The sequence below is a fragment of the Nycticebus coucang genome, chromosome 20 (assembly GCF_027406575.1).
Source record: "Nycticebus coucang isolate mNycCou1 chromosome 20, mNycCou1.pri, whole genome shotgun sequence".
Classification (NCBI taxonomy): Eukaryota; Metazoa; Chordata; class Mammalia; order Primates; family Lorisidae; genus Nycticebus; species Nycticebus coucang.
The window spans coordinates 64,181,126-64,203,397 of NC_069799.1; the positions used below are offsets into that span (position 1 = coordinate 64,181,126).

The following is a 22,272-nucleotide window of genomic DNA, read 5'->3' on the forward strand; positions in this document are numbered from 1 at the left end:
AAAGTAATACGAATACAAAGAAGAGAGAAATTTTTTCAACTGTTACAGATTTATTGAAATATTTTTATAATTAACTGATACAACTTTAATATTTTGCATAGTTTACCCTCATTTATATTAAAAAGTCCCAAAGTCTTTCTGAACTTAGATCTGTAGCTGGATTTTAAAAGTAATGACATTCACGGTTTACTCATGTCACAGGAATGAAGTGACATCTACAGTTACTATGATAGTAGGCTTACTTTTGCCAAGATTTTTAGTAAACGTTAGCAATATATAGAGTAATCTTGTGTTAATCATGAAATTTATGAGGATGACTTTCTCAAAACTGGAATGAACGGTGCCTTCTTTACTTTGAAAAAAACATTTACAATTTTTACCAGTGTTTTATCCATGGTTGACTATGCTGGATTTTCCCATCTTTAATTGAGTGTCTGGTTCTGGAAAAAAAAAAAAAAGTTTAAAGGTATTGGAGTGGGAGGAAGAGGCCACTTTAATTGCCCCAAGGAATCTCCTAACCGATTTTCATTTGCCTTACTGGTGTCCTTGGATAAAGGAGAATGGAGAGAGGTCGCAGGAAAAAAAAGTCCTGGCCCTTAATAAGTCACGTGCAAAAAGCAACACAAAAGTGGATGGGACCGAACTGAGAAATTCCACAATAGGCAAGGTTGAGATTCTTCATGCCAACAGGGCAACCATCTTGTACTGTGACTTCATGATTTTCTTTCATGATCACCGTAAGTACAAAAAAAAAAAAAGTCTTAATCCTCTACAGTCTACACCATTTTGCAGACCCACAGGCAAAGTTATACAAAGATCTAAGCAAAAAAACACACAAAAACAAAACCGGCAACTACTATGGAGCAATTAGGAGAGATAATGTCACTCACAGTTTGGGATCAGGTGTTCTTTTGTATTTGCTTTTATTTTGATGAAATAACGTTTCGTGCATAAAAATAATTTTAAACTGGTGAACAAGTCTGGAGATGGAGCAATGGCTGGCTTCAGCTCACGTCGCCAGGGCTCTCGGAGAGCGAAAACGCTGTCTCCCTGCGAACCTCAGCGGCCCGAAAGCGCTGCTCCGGGCCGGGAGCGAGGGCGGGCGCGCCGGCGGGCTGAGCGAGGCCACCTCGGGGAGCGCAGCACCGGCCGCGAGCGAGCGGCTCCGGGGAGGACTCGGCGCCCCGGGCCTTTCCTGCCTCGCGCGCTCCACGGCTTCGCAAGGGCACCAGGCGATGGGGTTGGGTCTCCTGCCCTTCCCTCCCCGGCGCCACTGTGTGTTGAAGGAGGAGAGGTGATCTTTGTGTTTGAGAACCCCGGGACAGAGCCGCAGTCTGTCCAGCAAGCTCCATCTTTGGACGCCTCGGGGCTGAGAAGGAGGCAGTTTGGGGGTGCAGTGGGACGGTTCATAAGCAGGGAGCGGGTTCAGTTGGTTTGAGGAGTCCACCTTCAGCGACCTTCGGGGAAAAGAGCTCAAGGCTCTGGTTTGGTGTCCCCAAAATCTGAAGACCGGAGAGCTGGGGAGGTCGCAGACTCGGGCCGGGGTTGAAGACCGCGCCGCGTCGCTAATATCCTTACTCGCTAGTCGCCTGACCCTTTTGGATCTCGGACGGCTCCTGCGTTCAGTCAAATGGTGGAGTCACAGGCCGGCGGAAGGCGCTTCAGACGTCGCAAGCCTTCTCCAGGGTGTAGGGCGGTGCGCGGGGTCTCCAGGCTGCTGACGCCGGCCTGGGATCTCCAAGCTCGGCCAGTGGTTTCCCTGGAGGCGCGCTCCCCAGGGTCGCGGCTGCCCAGGGTCGGGGCGTGGCGGGAAGCCTTTTAGGGCATGTCCATCGTGTGGTTCTGGATCAGCTCAGGCGCCGCCGTCGGGAAGAGGCGCAGCCGGAGGAAGACAGCCGCCTGTCCTGCGCGCGGTCAAGCCCTGGCCTGGCGCCCCCTCTCCGTCGCCCGGCCCCGCCCTCCCGAGACCCACCTGCCCTCGGGGTGCCCCACGGCAGACGGCGCAGCTGCGGAGGCGAGGGAGGGTGGGCGGAGCTGCGAACCCGCAGGAGCCTGGAGGACCTTGCGGCCCCCTGAGGCGGGGCGGTACCGCGGGAGGGGTTCATGGGAAAGGGGTGGGTACAGAACTGGGCGACTTGAGGGAGATTTTACCCCCACCCCCACCCGTGGCAACAGAGCAAAAGTGTCTTATCCCCCGTTTTTCGGGTACGATCCGGCCTCACGCCAGCATCTCCCCGCTGCTCCTCAGTGAAAGGGAAACCTCTTTAGAAGCTCTCGGTCTTGTCTACGAGCGCGTCTCCTGCTTTCCTACTCTGGCAACATTTCATTCGTGCTCTGCCGGGGGAACTCCCCTGTGTCCTCTTACGCCCCGGACAAAGTGCCCGTAGGCCCCGCAGACGCCCAGTCTCGCTCTGGGTAGCGTTGCCACCGGGCTGTCCAACAGATCGCTGGGGGCCACGCTTTTCTTGGGTTGGGAGAAGGATTCTTTTCCCATCCCTTGAGAATGGGTCCGGAGGGTACCCAAGGGATGCCCTGGGGAGCATTGTTACCGCAGTCTGACCTGGCGCGGCTTCGCGCAGCAGGCAGCTCTCTGGGGCAGCCCCAACTTAATTTCCTGCCCCTCGGGGCACGTTCTCCGGAGTGCAAGTCTCCGGGGCCCTCCGCCCTACCCAAGGGGGCAGGAAATGTTCGAATCTTCTCAGAAAGGTTTAATTTCAGCGCAGGGTGGGGCGGAGCGGGCGGGGCCAAGGTTGCTTTTGAGATTGCTTTTCTCCGCGCTCCTGGCGCTTTCGAGAGGATAAAGCGCTAATTTGTGCACTTGGTGGACGCTGGGATTGCCCACCGAGGAAACCGACAGCTCCCGGGCGACGCGGAGTGCGCCCAGTTGACCCGTGTGCGTAAAAGCCTGAGATGAGAACTTTCTGCAGATAGCGTAGGGAGGGCCTCCAAGGAGGGAGGAAGGAGAGCGCGGCGGGGAGGGGTCGCGTGGGCGTGGACTGGGCTGGGGTTCAGGGTGCCCCTGTCCCCGGGCGCGGGGGGGGCGTCACGACCCTGGCAGAGGAGGGAGGTCGAGCACGTCCGGTGGGCTAATTGGCTTAAGAAATTTAGCATGCTCTGGAAAAGGTCGTTGAAGGAGTTCGCTGCACAAAAAAAAAAAAAAAAAAAGGAAAAAGGAAAAAAAAAATCTTAAAAAAAAAAAAAAGAGTGACAGGCATGCGCACTGAGAGGATGCCATATTGGAATGAGGCTGTAGTAGGAGCTGAAGGACCCCAGCGGGCGCGCGAGGGAGGCTACGGGCGGTGAGCGTTCAGCGAGGGCGGGCGAGGGCTGGCCAGGGCGGGCAAGAGAGCGAGGCCGGCCCCCTCCCCGGCGGCGCCGAGGGCCAGGGTCCACACAGAGGGCGGGACAAACTTCACCAGGTAGGACGCCGCTCCGGCCGCTGTCCCCGAGCTCTGCCTGGCCCGCGAGCAGACCTCCGGCCCGCAGGTTGAGTGCGCCAGTCAGCGTCTTTTTTCCAGCTTAGGGGGAAAAGAAAGCGCGATCGAGCCCGGTGGTGGTTGTGGTGGGAGATTGGGGGAGGCTGCGAGGTGGGGAGAGGGGCCAAAGGGAAGAGCTGGAGAAGAAAGCGACAGCACTTGAGCGAAGCCTCAAACTCCACTGTGCGCTTCGGGCTGTCATTTTTGCTTCCCGGACCCTTCCTCCCGGGTCTCCCGCCTCCGGGAAGCCTGGCCGAGCTGGAGTCGGTCCGGAGTTGCGAAGTGTCCCCCTCCTCCGGGTGCAGCCTGTCCCCTCCCGCCGCCCACCTTCCCCCCTGTGCACTCATTTTGGCGACGCGGCCGCCTCTGCTGTCTGCCCCGCGCTCCCGCGTCTCCTCTGCGCTGAGGTCCCCTCTTTCTTTTGGTGTGTGTGTCTAGGGGGGGATTGTGGGGGTAGAGGGAAGGGTAAGGTCGTGGGAAAGGGGGCCTGGAAACCAGCCAGGGGATCAGAAATCGCACAAATCTCCGGAGTTGTCCCTTTGGAAACATTTGCCTGTGTAGCTGAAATGGAATTGTCGGTAGTACTTTCGGAGCGTGCTCCAGCGAGGATGATCTTTTTGTTCATTTTTTCCTCCCTTTTAAAGTAATATCCTGTCACTTGGGGCTTTTTGTTGTCTCCTCTCATCCGATTTCTTTGCAAAATTGCTAACCTGATCTGGCCCTGTGCGTGTGTACGTGTTGCTGAAATCCGCCAAAATGCTATAGCAACTGTAGGAGCCGGTAGATGTTATTTATTGATTTCGACCCGGGGCGGCGGGGGGTGGGGAGGTGGGATTAGCCGGGGAAGGGGGAGTCTCGGGGGCGGGAAGTGGCCGATGTGTGGTGGCCTGACGCACGTCCAGAGCTGGATGCGTACTAGTGTTTTCTTGGAAGCGCTACAACTGCGGGGAAGGAGTCTCTAGAAATCGTGCCAGTTTCAATATGGCGGGCTGAGGTGGCTTTTAAAAACTGAAAATAAAGGTTTTGAGGTGGGAAAAAACCCACCGAGAGTTTTCACCCCTTAGTTTCGAGTCTCTTTGGCTACCCCAGGAAGCGCTTTAGCGAATTAAGTGGGAAAAAAGAGAGGGAATGGTCTGCTCCAGTTTTTTCCGTGGTTACAGCGTGAGTGTGTCAAATCCATGGCTAGAGGGGTTCAGGGTAAGAGGTGGCCGTTGCCGCCGGCTAGGACTGAGGCGTCCGGGCGCTGCTGCTGCGCGTGCCTGTGATCAGTGCGCAGGCTTGGGTGTGCACATGCGGGGTGGTGGGGGTAAAAGGGATCCTCCCTGAATGTTTGCGTGCCTCTTAGAACCCAGACCCTGCCGCGATTTGACGTGATAGACTGCTGACACGTGGTGCAAAATACAGGCGGGCAGAGGGGTTGATTTATTTCGGCTTTGTGGGAGACGATCTCGCTGTCTCCTTATGCGTGCTGGATCCCGCGCGGTTAAAGCCCTGAGTGGGTGGAGCGAGGAGGTGTTTGTTAAAAGGACGACTAACTGTCCCGGGTATTGGGTTCAGTCGGCTGCAGACACCAGTGAGGTTTTGTGCGTGTAGGGGGCGCGCTGCACTCAGTGTGGGGGTGGTGGTGGAGGGGGCTCCTGCTTCCCTTCGCGTGGCGCTGGGGTGGGAGGTGCGGGGCAGAGGCGTGGGCAGGACGAAAGTGCAGTGTCTGAAGAGCAGGGACGCGCGGATTTTAGCAGTTAGGGTGGAGACAAGAAGTTGCCCCTGCTACTTTTGGGTTTCGCGCTCTAGGGAAGGCAGGGGAGGGGAAAAGCGTTCTGGGAAGAAATTGCCCTTTGATCTGGTTGGGCCCTGACCTAGGGGGCTGCATCGTAGAGTGGTGTCCTCAGGCTATGGAGGGCACGGGGACAGGGCTGTCACCTTGGGGTGTGAATGGGGGGTGGTGTTGGGCCCGGGAGGATCTGAGAGTGGAGTTTGGATACAACACCGGAGCCAGTCCGAGCTGCCAGAGGGAAAGCAAGCAAACCCGAGCTCATAGGAGAGCCAGGACTTAGCTCAGTTGGGAACCAGGGCCCCAACAGGGGTCGCCCGCGGACATCATGCGGCTACTGAGCCGAGGTCCCGCGGCGAAGCCTACAGGAAAGACCCCTAGAGCCTGGGGCCACGTGGCAGCCACGCGTGATTCCCGGGGCTGGCGAGGGCAGGTCTGGGGGACCTCCTCGGGGCCCGCAAACCTGTTCGTGCAGGGTTCAGTGGTAATAGGGTTAAAAAAGCTAGAGTTGGCTGGGTCCGTAGTTAGCGCGGCAACGTGGTCTCTGGCGTTTGCCGGAGGGTGTTTCGATAAGGTCACTTAGACTAATGCATGGTCGGAGGTACAGGTTCCTTGCTGTGTCCCATGGAGGGGCGCACTGGGACTGGAAACCCTTAGCAGATTTTCCTTCCTACCTGAGCGGCGAGGCTGAGCTATTGGGGACGCTCCGGCCACCAAGCATCTCCGCCACCCGCCACCCCCCTGCCCCCCGCCGCGGGCCGGGCGCGCGGCGCGTCTCCGGCTCTTCCAGGCCGCGCTGCGGCGCGCCCTCCTAGGGACAGCTCTCCCGTGGGCTCCGCCGAGGTGTAGACCAGCCTAAAATGGCTCTGTGCTGGTAAAATGCAGTTTCAGCCGCGAACCCCTCCCTTCGTCCTGACGTCGCCGCTGACAAGCGCACAATCTCTCCAATGCTCCGAAACCCCTGAGTTTGCACTGGGCTGTGCCTTGGAAGCGAATATACACAATTGATTACAAAAAACATTCCTTGGGATTCTCGCAGGGCCCAAGTTTACTTTTTTGTCCGAAAGAGGCAGGAACCGAGACAAGGCAGGAGCCTGGTCGACCACTGCCCAGGCACCGGGGAGTCGGGGCGCACTAGCGCCACGGGGCTGAGGACTCATGCGTAAAAAGTACAGGGGGATCCGGGAGTTGCCGATGGTGGCCGCTGACACCGGTACTCGTCCTCGATGGCGTTTTTGGTGTCCGGGAGGCCTGAGATCACGCCAGGAACCCCGGGAGACCGTTTCCAAACTTCTGGAGACCAGCTCGTAGTTTCACTTTCCGAATTTTTCAGGATATTTGGGTTTCTAGGGTTGGATGGGATTACGAGAAAGCCAGGCGACGCTTGTTCTCCTGTGGTGGGGCGGTGGGACTTGTCGCCCAGCCAGGTACCCCGGCTTTGCCTCCCCGGGCCTCGGTGCACTGCGCGGGGTTTGGGGCTCTCAGGCCCGCGGCTCCGCGTCCTTGAGGGTTCAGGCGGTGCAGCAATTGCCAATCCTGAGCCTATTGGCAGGAAACCGCTTTCGACGAGGGCTGACTCTTTAAATCCCGATCCGTCGCTGCAGCCCACCACTCCACCTCCCTCCTCCCTCCTTGCCGCGTGGCCACGGGACCTGGTAACGTATTGACGTGTCTACACCAAGGGAACTGATCCCGGAGAAAAGCGAAAACTGCTTAAATTCGGCCTGGTAGGCCTGGTTTTCTGGCGAGGCTGAGGGGATTAAGGGGATGGGGGAGGGGAGAGGCCTTGGTGATCGGAAGGACTTGTTGGCTGGGCTCTCTTTCCAGATAGGAGATTTGCTACTTTCCCCCTACTAAACACTAAATTTGCACACACTCCACTCCCACTTTTCATAAAGAAATACTGTCTCAGATCTTTATCTTAGCTTTTGCTGGGACCAAGCCATCTGCCTGCAAGAGGGCAGGAGACACCCTCTACTCCTCCAACCCTACAGGCCCCCACCAAAGCTTTTACTGCATGTAAGACCCATTCCTGGGTCAATACATAAAAATGACTTGCCCAGGCACCGGAGGTCCCAGGGGCCCCTATCCTGGGGCAAAGAGTGACCAACCACCCTGTTTGATGGGCCTTGCCCTAGAAGTGCTGCTGAGACCTGCTGAGGTGGGAACTGAGTATTTCCCATTTCCCATTAGGATCCCCTCACCCCAACCTCAAACAAGCTCCTGTTGGGAGATGCATTTCTCCAGTGGTGGGAGAGTTTTCCTCTTCTTGTGTTCTTGTAGACATTATGGACTATTTTGTTTTAACCTTGCAAGGCAGGCATAAGTAACTAGTTTCATGATTCTCGACTTATCAAAAAAAAGCCAGAGTGGGTTCCTGAGTCCTCCGGGTTTTCTTTTTAATATAAGGCTTTGCTGGGAATACTCTGTGTTTATCAAACCCCACTTCAAGCTGCTCGAGCTGAGATGACAGTTTTCACTAGTGCCCCCCAAAGACTCCCCAATTTGAGAAGAAATACAGAGTGATGGAAACAGTGCTGAGCAGTAAGTAAATGAGATTCCACTTAATGCTACAGGAAAAGTGTTTTTTTTTTTCCTTTTTAAATAATCTGAACAAATGTCGTGTGGGATTTAAATAACCTCTAGTTATAGTGTACTAGGTTTTGGACAATTCTCTTTACGTTTTACTGCTGGGAACTTTTGCAGTCCGCGTTAACAGCCTATAGTGGTTATAAGGAGTTTTCCCCTGTTCTAAAATAAAAACTTGTAAAAGTTTCTGTACCACGATTACCTTGAGATCTATAATTCAGGGCACATTAGTGGTTTTTCTGACCATTCCTATATCTCTATTGCCTTAGCAGCAACAATAACAACACATTTTGGGAATTTATACTTGTCACAACAAACCAGAAAGTCAGCACATGCATTCAGTTTGGTGATCAGCGTCTGTCCACTCTGGCTTGTAAGGCACATTCCTTATAGAGAGGGAGGAATCAGGAAGCCTGCCTTCTGGTTTCAGAGATGGTCTGTGCAACTATGTGATCTGGGGCAAGTGTCATCTTTCTTAGCCTCAGCAGCTTTATATACAAAATAAAGACATGGGACCTGACTCTCACTCAGAGATCTCTCTGCTTCTGTCTGGGGTGGGGGTGGGGGACCCCGTGATCTGTACATCTGTGCAGAGGGCCCATATCAATCACATTTCAGATTCACTTCCCTAAAGTGTAAGTGACAGTTGTGAAAGCCACTGGTGCAGAAGTAAAGTGCTGTTATTAAGTGATTTAAGCTCTGTAGGGGGCCATGTTATCCTTTATGCTCTGGAAAAGGTGAGAAGTGGAGGAAATCCAAGGCTTGTACACTCAGGTACTTTTCACTGATGAGCCCAGTAATCGCATGGACTGGGTGGATCAGGGTGTGTTTGAATACAAGCCATGAAGAAATACCTGACTTGGTTTTGCTCTGATAATTCTAGGATTAGAAGGGATCATTCCAAATAGTGCTCTGTATCCCACCATCCCAGACAGTGGTGTTTGGAGCTCATTGGCTAATGTTTACCCTGTCGGTAGTGTTTCTGGCAGTGAGTGATTAAGGCCCTCCATTCCCTGTCCTCAGGTTTGCCATGGGGCAGTAGTTTTTCACTTTGTAAGACTAAAACTTTCTTGGTATAATTCTGAAGAGAAATGATCTTGTTGGCTAAAACAAGTTGCTGGCTGTGTTTAAGTCAGTGTAAACAGTTTAAGAGCTGTACTGTGTGTTGTTATTGAGGGAAGGCAGTCTGCTCAGAAGAAGGAAAGTAAAAGGATTCAAGTAAGATTGGCAGGTACAATTCTTAGGGATTGGCTTTGCATTATCCGTTTGGCACTGTTCTGATGCGAAGATAACCACGGTGCCACTTCCCATCTGGTTGGCCCAGTAGTGAATTTTTGAAAAAGTGATACTGTTTTGACCAGGCCCTACTGATGGTTAGGGTCCCTCTTGTAATTGATGAGCTGGCACCTGTGGGATTCCCTTCATGGATCAGAGAGACTCCATTGTGCTTGTCTATTTCATTTCTTTCTGTTTTGATGAAAAACAGACAAGATGCCTTTTGATAGATACAGGGCTTGTTAAAGCATTGGGTGAATTCTACAAAACTGGGCAAATAGTGTCAGCAGTTGATTGGACAAGGGATATGTGGGGTTGTGAGTTCCGGGAAGAGGGAACAAATTTTTATCCCGTGAATTTTTCCCTGAAGTTTTATTGACCAAGCAAAATAATATATACAAAGATATTTACATGTACCCTCTCTGCTTTCTGCTACATTTGGCAAGTTGTTGTTTTGCCCCATTTCAATCAAAACTAGTGTATGAACTGAATCACTTTAAGATATAATGCAAGACATTGCTTCTCGGCCTTTTGGCTAAGATGTGGTGAAGATATGTTGCAAGAGTCTGAAATTCCAAGTGCAAGTTCGTACAGAGTCTCACTTTAAATGTAATTTAAATGAGCATCTACAAGGTGCTTGTTTTAAAATAGTGCATTGGGACTGTAAGTCTAGAGGTTGACAGTAAAAGGATTGTGGATTAATCCAATTTCAAATGATCTGTTTACTTCAAATATTCCTTTTATGTGATATACATGTGATATACAAACATACAGTGTGTCATGATCAAATCAGGGTAATTCATCACTTCAAACATCTATCGTTTTATTATGTTAGGAACTTTCCAGTTCCACTCCTCAAATACATTTATTTTTTGTTCTTTTCTTTTTGAGACGGAGTCTCACTTTGTTGCCCTTGGTAGAGTGCTGGGGAGTCATAGCTCACAGAAAACTACAACTCTTGGGCTTGCGCAGTCCTCTTACCTCAGCCTCTTGAGTGACTGGGACTACAGGTACCACCACAACACTCGGCTACGGTCTTCCTCTTGCTCGTGAACTCTGAGCTCAAGCAGTCTACCTGCTTCAGTCTCCCAGAGTGCTAGGATTATAGGCGTGAGCCACCATCTCCAGCCTTACTTCATTTCTTTTTTCTTTTCTTTTTTTTTTTTTTTTGAGAAAAAGTCTCACTGTGTCACCCTGGCTAGAGTACAATGGTATCATGAAGCTCACTGCAACCTCAAACTTCTGGGCTTAGGCAATCTTCCTTCTCAGCCTCCCAAGGAGCTGGGACTACAGCTTTGCACCACCAAGCCCAGCTGATTTTTTCTATTTTTAGAAGACATGGTGTCTCGATATTGTTCAGGCTGGTCTCCTTCAAGGATCTTCCCACCTTGGCCTCCCAGAGTGCTAAGATTATGGGTGTGAGCCAACATACCTTGCCCCCAATACTATTAAAAAAAACACATGGCTCAATGCCTATAGCAGTGGTTATGGTACCAGTCACATGCACCGAGGGTGGCGTGTTCGAGCCTGGCCCAAGCCTGCTAAACAACAATGGCAACTGCAAAAAGCAAATAGTGGGGGTTCTGGCAGGTGCCTGTAGTTCCAGCTACTTGGGAGGCTGAGGCAAGAGAATCGATTGCTTAAGACCAAGAATTGGAGGTTGCTGTGAGCTGTGACGTCACAGTACTCTACCCAGGATGACATAGCGAGACCCTGTCTCAAAAAAAAAAAAAGAAAAAACAATGGCTGCTTATTTAAACATCTACTGTTTGTCAGCCATTCTTCTTACTGCTTTATATTATATTTAATTTATTTTATGAAAGTTTTGTCACTCTCATTTTACTGGGAGACAGGCTTTAGGCAGCTTAAGTAACTTAGCCAGAATGACAGCTAGTGAGAGAGCACTAGGATTGGAATCCTAGTCCTCCACTATCTTGAGATTATAGTTTATTATGTGTGAGACACTGTCCCTAGAACTTTAAGCCACTCATTTAATTTTAACAAGTGAGTGTTGCAATATTTATTTTATTGATAAGGAAAGTGAGTCTTTAGAGAGGTTATGCAAAAGGTCACATGAAGAGAGTTAGTTTGTTTTTAGTAGTTAATTTTTAAGTGGAGCAAAACTAGAGCATTTTCTTTTTTGCATTTAATTCTGTGATCATGGGAGAATGGAGCTTTTCAATTAAGGTTAAATTGCTGTTTTTAAATATGCAAGTGAGAATGCAGAGTGACCCTGGGTTAGGAGACAACATTGTTTACTGTCATGAATTGACCACTAAAGATTTGAAAAGTGTTGACATTTCACCTTGATTAGAAAATAATTAGTTTTAATATAAATCAGTTTCCTCTCCAATGAATGCAGGTGAGAATAGGTTTTAGATAAGAGTCTTCAAGTCTGAGAAGTGGAGTGGAAATCCAAAAGATACTGTTGAAAGCTGGAAGAAGGAAGCTAGTATTTTCCCTTCTGAATTGTGCTGACCAATGGTGAAGGCATTTTTAGGCTCAACTTTAGTTTGGGGTCTGTAATTGGATTATTATTATTATTAATTATTGTTATTTTCATGTAGAAAACTGAAGACAAAAACCACATGTGAGTCCCAGGTCAATGTGGTGGGCCCCTTTCCTGGTGCTGAGAAGCTGGCAGATAAAAAGGTCTTTGCTCTGGATGAGTGGAAATTAATTTTACTTCTTTTAATTAACTAGGAAAAAAGTCAAATTTTGCTAAAGTGATGGGGCAGAATTTTTAGTTGGCATTATTTTTGTTTTTTTAATTTTTAATTTTTATTTTTTTTTTAACTGTTTGGGATTCCTTGAGGGTACAAAGAATTAGTTACACTGATTGCATTTGTTAGATAAAGTCCCTTTTATGATTGTGTCCTGCCCCAGGAGGTGTGCCATACACCCAGACCCCTGAATCCCCTTCCTCCTCCCATCTCCCTGCTCCCTCATGTCCCTACCCCACTCCCTTGTATTTGCTCATCTATTGGCTTCACAGTAGAATAGAGCACACTGGATTCTTCTCCATTCTTGTGAAGCTTTACTAAGAAGATTGTGTTCCACCTCCATCCAGGTTAATACAAAAGATGTAAAGTCTCCATCTTTTTTAATGGCTGAATAGTATTCCAGGGTGTACATATACCACTGCTTGTTAATCCATTCCTGGGTTGATGGGCATTTAGGCTGTTTCCACATTTTGGCTGTTAGTGCAAATGTCCTTATGGTAAAGGGATTTTTTTTCTTCTGGGTAGATGCCTAGTAATGGGATTGCAAAATCAAATGGGAGGTCTAATTTGAGTTCTTTGAGGTTTCTCCCTACTTCCTTCTAAAAAGGCTGTATGAGTTTGCAGTCCCACCAGCAGTGTAAAAGTGTCCATATCCACACCAGCATCTGCAGCTTTGAGACTTTGTGATGTGGGCCATGCTCACTGGGGTTAGGTGATATCTCAGGGTGGTTTTGATTTGGATTTCTCTGATGATTAGGGACGATGAGCATTTTTCATATGTTAGTTAGCCATTCCTCTGTCTTCTTTAGAGAAGGTTCTATTCATCTCTCTTGCCCAGTGACATACGGGATTGTTGGGTCCTTTTGTCGATTAATTTGGGTTCTCTATACCTCCTACTTATCAAGATTTTGTCTGATTCATAATATGCAAATATCTTTTCCCATTCTGAAGGTTGTCTATTTGCCTTGGTTGTTGTTTCCTTAGTTCTACAGAAGCTTTTCAGTTTAATTAGTCCCATTTGTTTATTTTTGTTGCTGTTGCAATTGCCATGGAAGTCTTCATAAAATCTTTAGCCAGGCCGATATCTTCAAGTGTTCTCCCCCCACTTTCTTCCACTATTTTTATTGTTTCGTGCCTTAGATTTAAATCTTGTATCTATCTTTTTTTTTTTTCTTTCTTTTTTTTTTTTGTAGAGACAGAGTCTCACTTTATGGCCCTCAGTAGAGTGCCGTGGCATCACACAGCTCACAGCAACCTCCAACTCCTGGGCTTAAGCGATTCTCTTGCCTCAGCCTCCCGAGTAGCTGGGACTACAGGCACCCGCCACAACGCCCGGCTATTTTTTGGTTGCAGTTTGGCCGGGGCCGGGTTTGAACCCGCCACCCTCTTGTATCTATCTTGAATCAATTTTTTCGTAAGTGGTAAGAGGTGCAGGTTCAGTTTCAGTTTCGGTCTTTTAAATGTGGCTATCCAGTTCTCCCAACACCATTTATTGAATAGGGATTCTTTTCCCCAGTGTATGTTCTTGTTTGGTTTGTCAAAGATCAAGTGGCTATAAGATGTTAGTTTCATCTCATGGTTTCCTATTCAGTTCCAAATGTGAATGTCTTTATTTTTGTGCCAATATTATGCTGTTTTGATCACTGTGGCCTTGTAGTATAGCCGAAAGTCTGGTAGGGTGATACACCTGGCTTTGTTTTTATTACTAAGAATTGCCTTGGCTATACGATGTTTCTTCTGATTCCAAAGAAAATGGAGAATTATTTTTCCAAATCTTAAAGTATGATGATAGTATTTTAATGGGGTTTCATTCAATCTGTAGATTGCTTTGGGTAGTATAGACATTTTCACAATTTAATTCTTCTCTGCCATGAATATGGTATGCTCTTCCTTTTGTTAATATTGTCTGCTCTTGTTTTTGTCAGGGTTTGTAGAGTTTTGTACAATTCTGTTTTGTAATTTTCTTTGTAGAGGTCCTTGACCTCTTTTGTTATGTATATTCCTAGGTATTTCACTTCTTTTGAAGCTACTGTGAAGGGAATTATGTTCTTAATTAGCTTCTCATCTTGGTTATTATTGGCATATACAGAGGCTACATTGATTTTATATCCTAAGACATTGCTGTATATTTATTTATTTATTTTTGAGACAGTCTCACTTTGTTGCCCTTGGTAGAGTGCTGTAGCGTCATAGCTCACAGCAATCTCTTAACTCTTGGGCTCAAGTGATTCTCTTGCCTCAGCCTCCTAAGAAGCTGGGACTACAGGTACCTGCCACAATGCCCAGCTATTTTTTGAGATGGAGTCTTACGTTAGCTTCAGCTGGTCTCAAACTCATGAGCTCAGGCAATCTTCCCACCTTGGCCTTCCAAAGTGCTGGGATTACAGGCAAAAGCCACCGGGCCCAGCCATTCTTGTATTTTTTGATTACTTCAAGGAGTATTGTGGTAGAGTCTTTGGTGTTCTCTATGTGTAAGATCATTATTGTCTGCAAAAAGCTAGAGTTTTGACCTTCTCTGCTCCATTTGGATGCCCTTTATTTCCTTCTTTTTTTTGTGCTGATACTTTATTCTTTTTTTTTTATTATTAAATCATAGCTGTGTACGTTGATATGATCATGGGGCATCATTCACTAGCTTCACAGACCGTTTACCAAGTTTCACATATACCCTTGTAAGATGCACCGCTGGTGTAATCCCACCAATCCCCTTCCCTCTACCCACATCCCTCCTCCCTCCCCTCCCTTTCCCCCTTCCCCCTATTCTTAGGTTGTAACTAGGTTATAGCTTTCATGTGAAAACCCTAAATTAGTTTCATAGTGGGGCTGAGTACACTGGGTACTTTTTCTTCTATTCTTGAGATACTTTACTAAGAAGAATGTGTTCCAGCTCCATCCATGTAAACATGAAAGAGGTAAAGTCTCCATATTTCTTTAAGGCTGCATAATATTCCATGGTGTACATGTACCACAATTTATTAATCCGTTCATGGATCGATGGGCACCTGGGCTTCTTCCATGACTTAGCAATTATGAATTGGGCTGCAGTAAACATTCTGGTACAAATATCTTTGTTATGATGTGCTTTTTGGTCTTCTGGGTATAGGCCCAGTAGAGGGATTACAGGATTGAATGGCAGATCTATTTTTAGATCTCTAAGTGTTCTCCATATCTCTTTCCAAAAGGAATGTATTAATTTGCATTCCCACCAGCAGTGCAAAAGTGTTCCCTTTTCTCCACATCCGCGCCAACATCTCTGGTCTTGGGATTTTGTGATATAGGCTAGTCTCACTGGAGTTAGATGGTATCTCAAAGTAGTTTTGATTTGCATTTCTCTGATGATTAAAGATGATGAGCATTTTTTCATATGTCTGAAGGCCGGCGCCTGTCTTCTTCAGAGAAGTTTCTCTTCAAATCCCTTGCCCAGCCTGCGATGGGATCCCTTGTTCTATTCTTGCTAATGCGTTTGAGTTCTCTGTGGATTCTGGTTATTAAACCTTTGTCGGAGACATAACCTGCAAATATCTTCTCCCATTCTGAGGGCTGTTTGCTTGCTTTACTTACTGTGTTGTTGGCTGTGCAGAAGCTTATATGGAATCAGAAAAAAACCTCGAATAGCCAAGACATTACTCAGAAATAAAAACAAAGCAGGAGGAATTACGCTACCAGACCTCAGACTATACTACAAATCGATAGTGATGAAAACAGCATGATATTGGCACAAAAACAGAGAAGTAGATGGCTGGAACAGAATAGAGAACCAAGAGATGAATCCAGCTACTTAGCATTATTTAATCTTTGACAAGCCAATTAAAAACATTCAGTGGGGAAAAGATACCCTATTTAACAAATGGTGCTGGGTGAACTGGCTGGCAACCTGTAGAAGACTGAAACTAGACCCACACCTTTCACCATTAACTAAGATAGACTCTCACTGGATCAAAGATTTAAACTTAAAACATGGAACTATAAAAATACTAGAGGAGAGTGCAGGGAAAACCCTTGAAGAAATCGGTTTTGTTGAGTATTTTATGAGGAGGACCCCCTGGGCAATTGAAGCACCTTTATTTCCTTCTGTTGCCTGATTCTATTAGCTAGAACTTACAGCACTATATTGAATAGTTGTGGCAATAGAGGGCAACCTTGTCTTGTTCCAGTTCTAAGTGGAAAAGCTTTCAGTTTTATTCCATTCAGTATTTTTTTTTTATTAAATCATAGCTGTGTATTCTATTCAGTATTAATATTAGCTGTGGGTTTGTTGTAGATGGCTTTAATCAGATTCAGAAATGTGCCACCTATGCCTGTATTCTTCAGTGTTCTAATTGGAAAAGGATGCTGAATTTTATCAAATGCGTTTTCTGTATCTATTGAGAAGATTATATGGTCTTTGTTTTTGCTTCTTTTGATATAGTGAATTACATTTATGGACTTGTGTATGTTAAACCAGCCTTGCATCATTGATCGTGATGAATGATTTTTTTAATGGGTAGCTGTTATCTACTGGCTACGATTTTAGTGAGAATTTTTTCATCTATATTTATTAGTGAAATTGGTCTGAAGTTCTCCTTTTCAGTTGGTTCTTTTCCTGGTTTTGGTATCAGGGTCATGTTTGTTTCATAGAACATGTTGGGAAAGATTCCTTCCTTCTCAATTTTTTAGAATAATTTCAGCTCTTTTTTGAAGGTTTGATAGAATTCTGGTGTGAATCCATCCAGACCAGGGCATTTTTTTGTTGGGAGATTTTTTAAATTGTTTCTTTGATCTCAGTTCTTGGAATTAGTCTGTTCAAGAGATCTATTTCTTCTTGGTTAAGTCTAGGGAGAGGGTTTGATTCCAGGTATTAATCCATTTCCTCCACATTTTCAAATTTCTGAGCATAGAGTTTCTTGTAGTACTCAGATAATCTCTTGTATCTTTGTGGTATCTGATGTTATTTCCCCTTTATCATTTCTGATTGTGAGGTTATTAGAGATTTTACTTTTCTGTTTCTAGTTAATCTGGCCAAGGTTTATCAATTTTATTTATGTTTTCAAAAAAACAACTTTTTGTTTTGTTAATTTTCTGAATGATTCTTTTGTTTTCAATGTCATTAATCTCTGCTTTAATTTTGGTTATTTCTTTTCTTCTGTTGGGTTTGGGATTAGATTGTTCTTCTTTTTCCAATTCCATGAGATGGTTCATGAGTTTGTTGATGTGCTCTCTTTCTGTTTTTTGAATGTAGGCATCTAATAAGATGAACTTCCCTCTTAAGAAAATCACCTAAGCCCAAGAGCTGGAGGTTTCTGTAATCTGTGACGTCACGGCACTCTCTACCAAGGGCGACAAGGTGAGACTCTGTCTCTAGGGGGAAAAAAAAAGACTGCTTTTGCTGTATCCCACAGGTTTTGGTAACTTGTGTCTACATTGTTGATATTTTTGAGGAATTTAATGATTTTCTTCTTTTATCTCTTCCTGAACCCAACTATCATTCAGCATTGTTTAGTTTCCATGTCTTTGTGTGGGGATGAACGTTTTTGTTGGAGTTGAGTTCCACCTTTATTGCCTTGTGGTCTGAGAAGATACAAGGTGTAATTTCTGTGCTTTTAATTTTTCTGAGGTTCAGTTGTATCTAGGATGTGGCCTATTTTGGAGTATATACCATGGGTTGAAAAGTGGATATGCCGGCTTTGGGATGGTGTGTTCTGTGTATGTTTATTAATCCCATCTGTTCTAGGGTCACATTTAAGTTCATTGTATCTTTGTTTCGTTTCTGTTTAGAGGATCTGTCCAGTTCTGTCAGAGGGGCATTAAAGTCCCTGACTATTAGAGTGTTATGGAATATCATTGTTCAGACTCATCAAGGTCTGTTTCATTAATCTGAGAGCATTTAAGTTGGGTGCATAAATATTTAAAACTGAATTGTCTTCTTGTTGTATTGTTCCTTTGACCAGTATAAAGTGTCCATCTTTGTCTTTCCTAACTATAGTTGCTTTAAATCTGTTTATATCTGAAAATAAGATTGCAACCCCTCCTTTATTCTGATTTCTATTTGCTTGAAATATTGTTTTCCATCCCTTAACTCTGAGTCTTAATTTGTTCTTCAAGGCTAAGTGTGTCTCCTGGAGACAGCATATGGATGGCTTGTGCTTTTTTTATCCAGTCAGCCAGCCTGTGCCTTTTCAGTAGTGAATTTAGTCCAGTGATATTTATTGAGAGAATTGATAAGTGTGGTGGAGTTCTATTCATCTTATTTTGAGAAAGTCTGTTGTGTAGTTTTATCTTTTGCACCATCATGAAAGTTAAGTTTTAATCTTTAGCTTCTGGGTGTTTAGTTTGCTGATGGTCCATTGTGATAGTAAGTGTTGGGGATAGGTCTAAGTATTTCCTGTACAGCTGGTCTTGCTGTGGTGAATCTCCTTAGTGCTTGTATATCAACAAAAGATTTAATTTCTCCATCAATTTTGAAGCTTAGGTTAGCAAGATACAGAATTCTGGACTGATAATTGTTTTCTCTAAGAATAATAAAGGTGGATGACCATGCTTTTCTTGCTTGGAAAGTTTCAATTGAAGAGTCTGCTGTCATCCTAATTGGCTCTGCCTGTATGGGTCAGTTGGTGCTTACTCTTAGCTGCTTGCAGAATTTTTTTTTTTTTTTTTTCATCTTGACTTTGGACAGATTCATGACAACGTGTCTTGGAGAGGCTCTGTTTGAGTTGAGATGACCTGGGGTTTGATATCCATCTGAAAGTGTGTTGGGGTCTTTGGTAAAACTTGGGAAGTTTTTATTTATGATAGTTTTCAGTAGGGCTTCCATTCCCTTGGGACAATCTTTTTCCCCTTCAGAAATCCCTATTATTTATATGTTTGAATGCCCATGGAATCTCATAGTTCTCTAAGCACCTGTTCTGCTTTCTCTCTCTTCTTTTCTGCCTCTTTAACTACCTGGGTTAACTTGAAAACTTTATCCTCTAGCTCTGAGGTTCTTTCTTCTCCATGGTCTAACCTATTTTTGATACTTTCTGCTGCATCTTTACCTTCCCTGATTTTCTCCAACATTTCCTTAAGCTCTGCCATGTCCTTTCTATATTCTACATATCTCTCACCTGACTTTTGATTCTGTCTTTTTGTTTTCTCATCTATTCCTCTTATTGTCTTTATTATACATATTTTGAATTCCCTTTCTGTCAAATCCATTAATTCTTACAGGTGGAATCTTCTGAAGTAGCTGCCCCAGGGTCCCTTGGGGGAGTTGCTTTGTTTTGGTTTTTCATGTTCTCCTCATGTGTTCTTTCTTTTTGTTCACCTCCTTGACCTCCTTTCTCCTTCCTTCTCACTGCCTCCTTTGCTTCATATTTCCTTGTCTCAGAGCTTAGGTCTTGAAGTGTCCTCAGCCTGAGCAAAGCCAACCTCTTCCTCGTGGCCAGAAAAACAGAAGTCCTTACTCTTTTTTTTTTTTTTTAAAAAAATGAGACAGAGTCTCATTTTAACACCCTCAGTAGAGTGCTGTGGTGTCATAGCTCACAGCAACCTCCAACTCCTGGGCTTAGGCGATTCTCTTGCCTCAGCCTCCTGAGTAGCTGGGACTACAGGCCGCTGTCACAGCACCTGGCTATTTTTTGTTGCAGTTCGGACAGGGCCGGGTTTGAACCCGCCACCCTTGGTCTATGGGGCTGGTGTCCTGCCCACTGAGCCACAGGTGCCTTTGAGAAGTCCTTACTCTAGATGACAATATGTGCAATATGTTGACAGGACACCAGGTGGTGCTGTGGGTTTTTTAGGAGATGGAGAGCAGTCAGCAATTTCTATGGTCCTTATTCCTAACTTACTTGCCTTCAGTGATTGCCTGATTTTTTTTTTCCTCAGCATTCAGACCCTGTGGGGTTGGCGTCTTAAAGCTCACAAGAGTCCTTCAGGGACAGGTCTCACAGTGCCCCCCGATTCCAGTTCCCATGAGGTGTTGTAGTCCCTTAGCCTGTCCCAAGAGCGGAGTTCTGATCCCGGCAGGCGAAATTAAGATGACCATGGTTTAGGCCCCTGCTAACACCTTCTCTTGACTTTCCCACAATGGCAGCCCCATCGCCATCGAGACCTTCTCAGTATGGCTACCTTGCCAGCCCCCAAACCTATGGCAAATCCACTCCAACCCGCACTCAAATCTGGTTGCCGTATGCTGTTTGAGTCCGCCCACTTTTCCAAGCTTTCCAGTCAATGGTCAGCTTCCCCAACAACTGAAATCTCTGGAAAGGTTTCCTACATCCCAAACCTCTAGGGGGTTGAGGGCAGTCAATCCCAGTGGTTTGCAATCACTTGCCTAATTCATCAGCTTTCCACTGCTGCTCTGATCATCTGCTGTGTCTGGCTGACCACCTCCTTGCTGTGCTTCCTGAGCTAGGGAAAAGAGGGAAAGCAGTCATACTGGGTAAGGTCCCCATGCCCAGTATGACTGCTTTCCCTCTTTTCCCTAGTTGTTCTAGGCAAGCTCAGCTGAACGATCCTTCTGGTCTGCCATCTTGCTCCACCATTATTTTTAGGAAGTGCAGTAAATAAGGGGTAAATAAATGATAGTCTGATGGTTAGAGTGAACCAAGTCTTGGGAATTCAGAAACCCTATTTCTTGAATTAGGACTTTTTGCATGATCCTGGCTGCATCTCTTCAATCTTCAACCTCCCCTCTATTGGACTTTTCCTGGGTTGAATAGCAGAATAGACTTCTTGCTAGGTGCAAACATATTTTAAAAACATACTTTAAAGGGTGAAAGGCATGTTTACTTAATCTTATGGTTTTGTGACAAATACACCATCTTTTTTTTTTTTTTTTTTTTGCTTTGCAGTTTTTAGCTGGGGCCGGGTTTGAACCCTCCACCTCTGGTGTATGGGCTGGCACCCTACTCACCGAGCCACAGGTGCCACCCATACACCATCTTTTTATTAGAGAATAGTCTCGATTCTTTTACAAAGTCCACCCTTAACAATTGAAGAGGAAGCATTTGTGTGGGCATTTTGTCATTTTTTTTTCTCATTTCCAGATCGGAAAGGATGTTTCTCTCCAGCTGGGCCTTTTTCTCCTTTTTATAGTGTTCTGTGCTCAGCATAGTTGTCTTGCCTGTATACTAAACAAAGCCACTCCCTGGGCAAGCACTATCAAAGGGGACCTGTCACTAGATAACACAAGGTACCCATCAATGTGTGGCTTAGGTTAGAGTTCTTCAGGGAACAAAGACACATTAGCAGGTTCTAAACAGCCTACAGCTTTCCATTTGGTGTTCTGCTGGAATGAGACGGTGTTCTGCTAGAAAGAGATGTTTCTCTGCCGAGATCTTGGAGAAATGTCATGTGGAATGGAGTGTCATGGAAAGAGTAGAATGACAGCGTGACAGCACACTCCCAGAGTTGAGGTTGTGTTACAGTGGGTGGTGGTGTTTGCATGGTACCTGCCGGGAAGGAATTGGGTTTGCCTTTCTAAGGATGGTGATGTGGGAAAGAAGACTCTTAGGACAGAGGTATTGGGAGGAAGCCCAGGATTGGTCCTGAGATGGTTGCCCTGCACAACTCTGAACCTGAGGACAGAGGTTGTGAGTATACACATGGCTATGGCATCCACAGGGCACACATTTACTTCTCTAGGCAGCCTGCTTCTTTTGTCCCTTAACTACCATTGTTGGTACTAGCTCCTAAGTTAAGCTTAAGCTGCCTGTGGACATACTTTGGTCATAGTAATATTTTTTTGGAATACATATTTATAAACAAACAGCATATGTAAAGTCCCTTCTGCTGTGGCTGTGTTAGAAGGTGTAGGTGGCGTCCTGCTGTGTCGCTTGGCCCGGGTTTACTTGCTCAGGACTCGTCAGCATGAGTGTCTGAGGAGCCTTCTGTGTCCAAGTTTGTCTTCCCTCATCTCACTTGCAGCCTTTAGCCTCACTTCTCCAGTTGGTCCAATGAAGAAAAGGCTTTTAGGGTCCCCAGTGGGTAAAAGCACATGTGTTTGAGAGCCTTGGCTCTGGGTTGTTTGTGTGTAATTTTTGTGATTTTTGTGGTAGGCACGATTCTCAGGAACTGTGCCTTTTTTGGCACTTCCAGGGGGAGGCCTTCTCTAACCCTTCTTTGAGTCTTTTCCAGAGTGGTTTCCGACCCTGTGCTAATTAAAAAGAGAAGTTCAGCAGAAAGCAGTGCCGGGGGTTTCCTATGAAGGCTAACAGCTTTTGAGAGCCTCTGAGGTCTGACGCTCCAGGGCTTCTAACCCCTGGCACGCTGCTGTCCATGTTATGGGTGGGGAGATGTCAACGTTTGGACCCCACTGTTTCTGTACAAGCTGACTCTGTGCACATCTGTGTTATGCTCTTCCCGCCTGTTTTCTAATCCACTCCATGGCATGATTGTTGGAAGACAGCCAGGCTGGAATGAATCCTACGGGCAAGGCCCTCCATGGGGCTTCTCTACTGGAGGAGGCAAAGGGCCCCATTAG

General features: G+C 46.2%; 1 protein-coding gene across 6 annotated transcripts in view; it reads left to right on the forward strand.

Annotated features, from left to right (window-relative positions):
- Positions 1-3,276: 3,276 nt before the first annotated feature.
- SFMBT2 (Scm like with four mbt domains 2) overlaps positions 3,277-22,272 on the forward strand; it is a 175,012-nt gene continuing 156,016 nt past the window's right edge. The window contains exons 1-2 of one of the 6 annotated variants that reach the window (XM_053572819.1): positions 7,722-7,791; positions 17,053-17,157. The gene's annotated coding sequence lies outside the window, so the exon portion shown is untranslated. Of the gene's footprint in view, positions 3,420-6,163; positions 6,975-7,720; positions 7,792-17,033; positions 17,158-22,272 lie in introns of those variants that run through there. The other 5 variants (XM_053572825.1, XM_053572822.1, XM_053572823.1 and 2 more) reach the window with 5 other exon arrangements.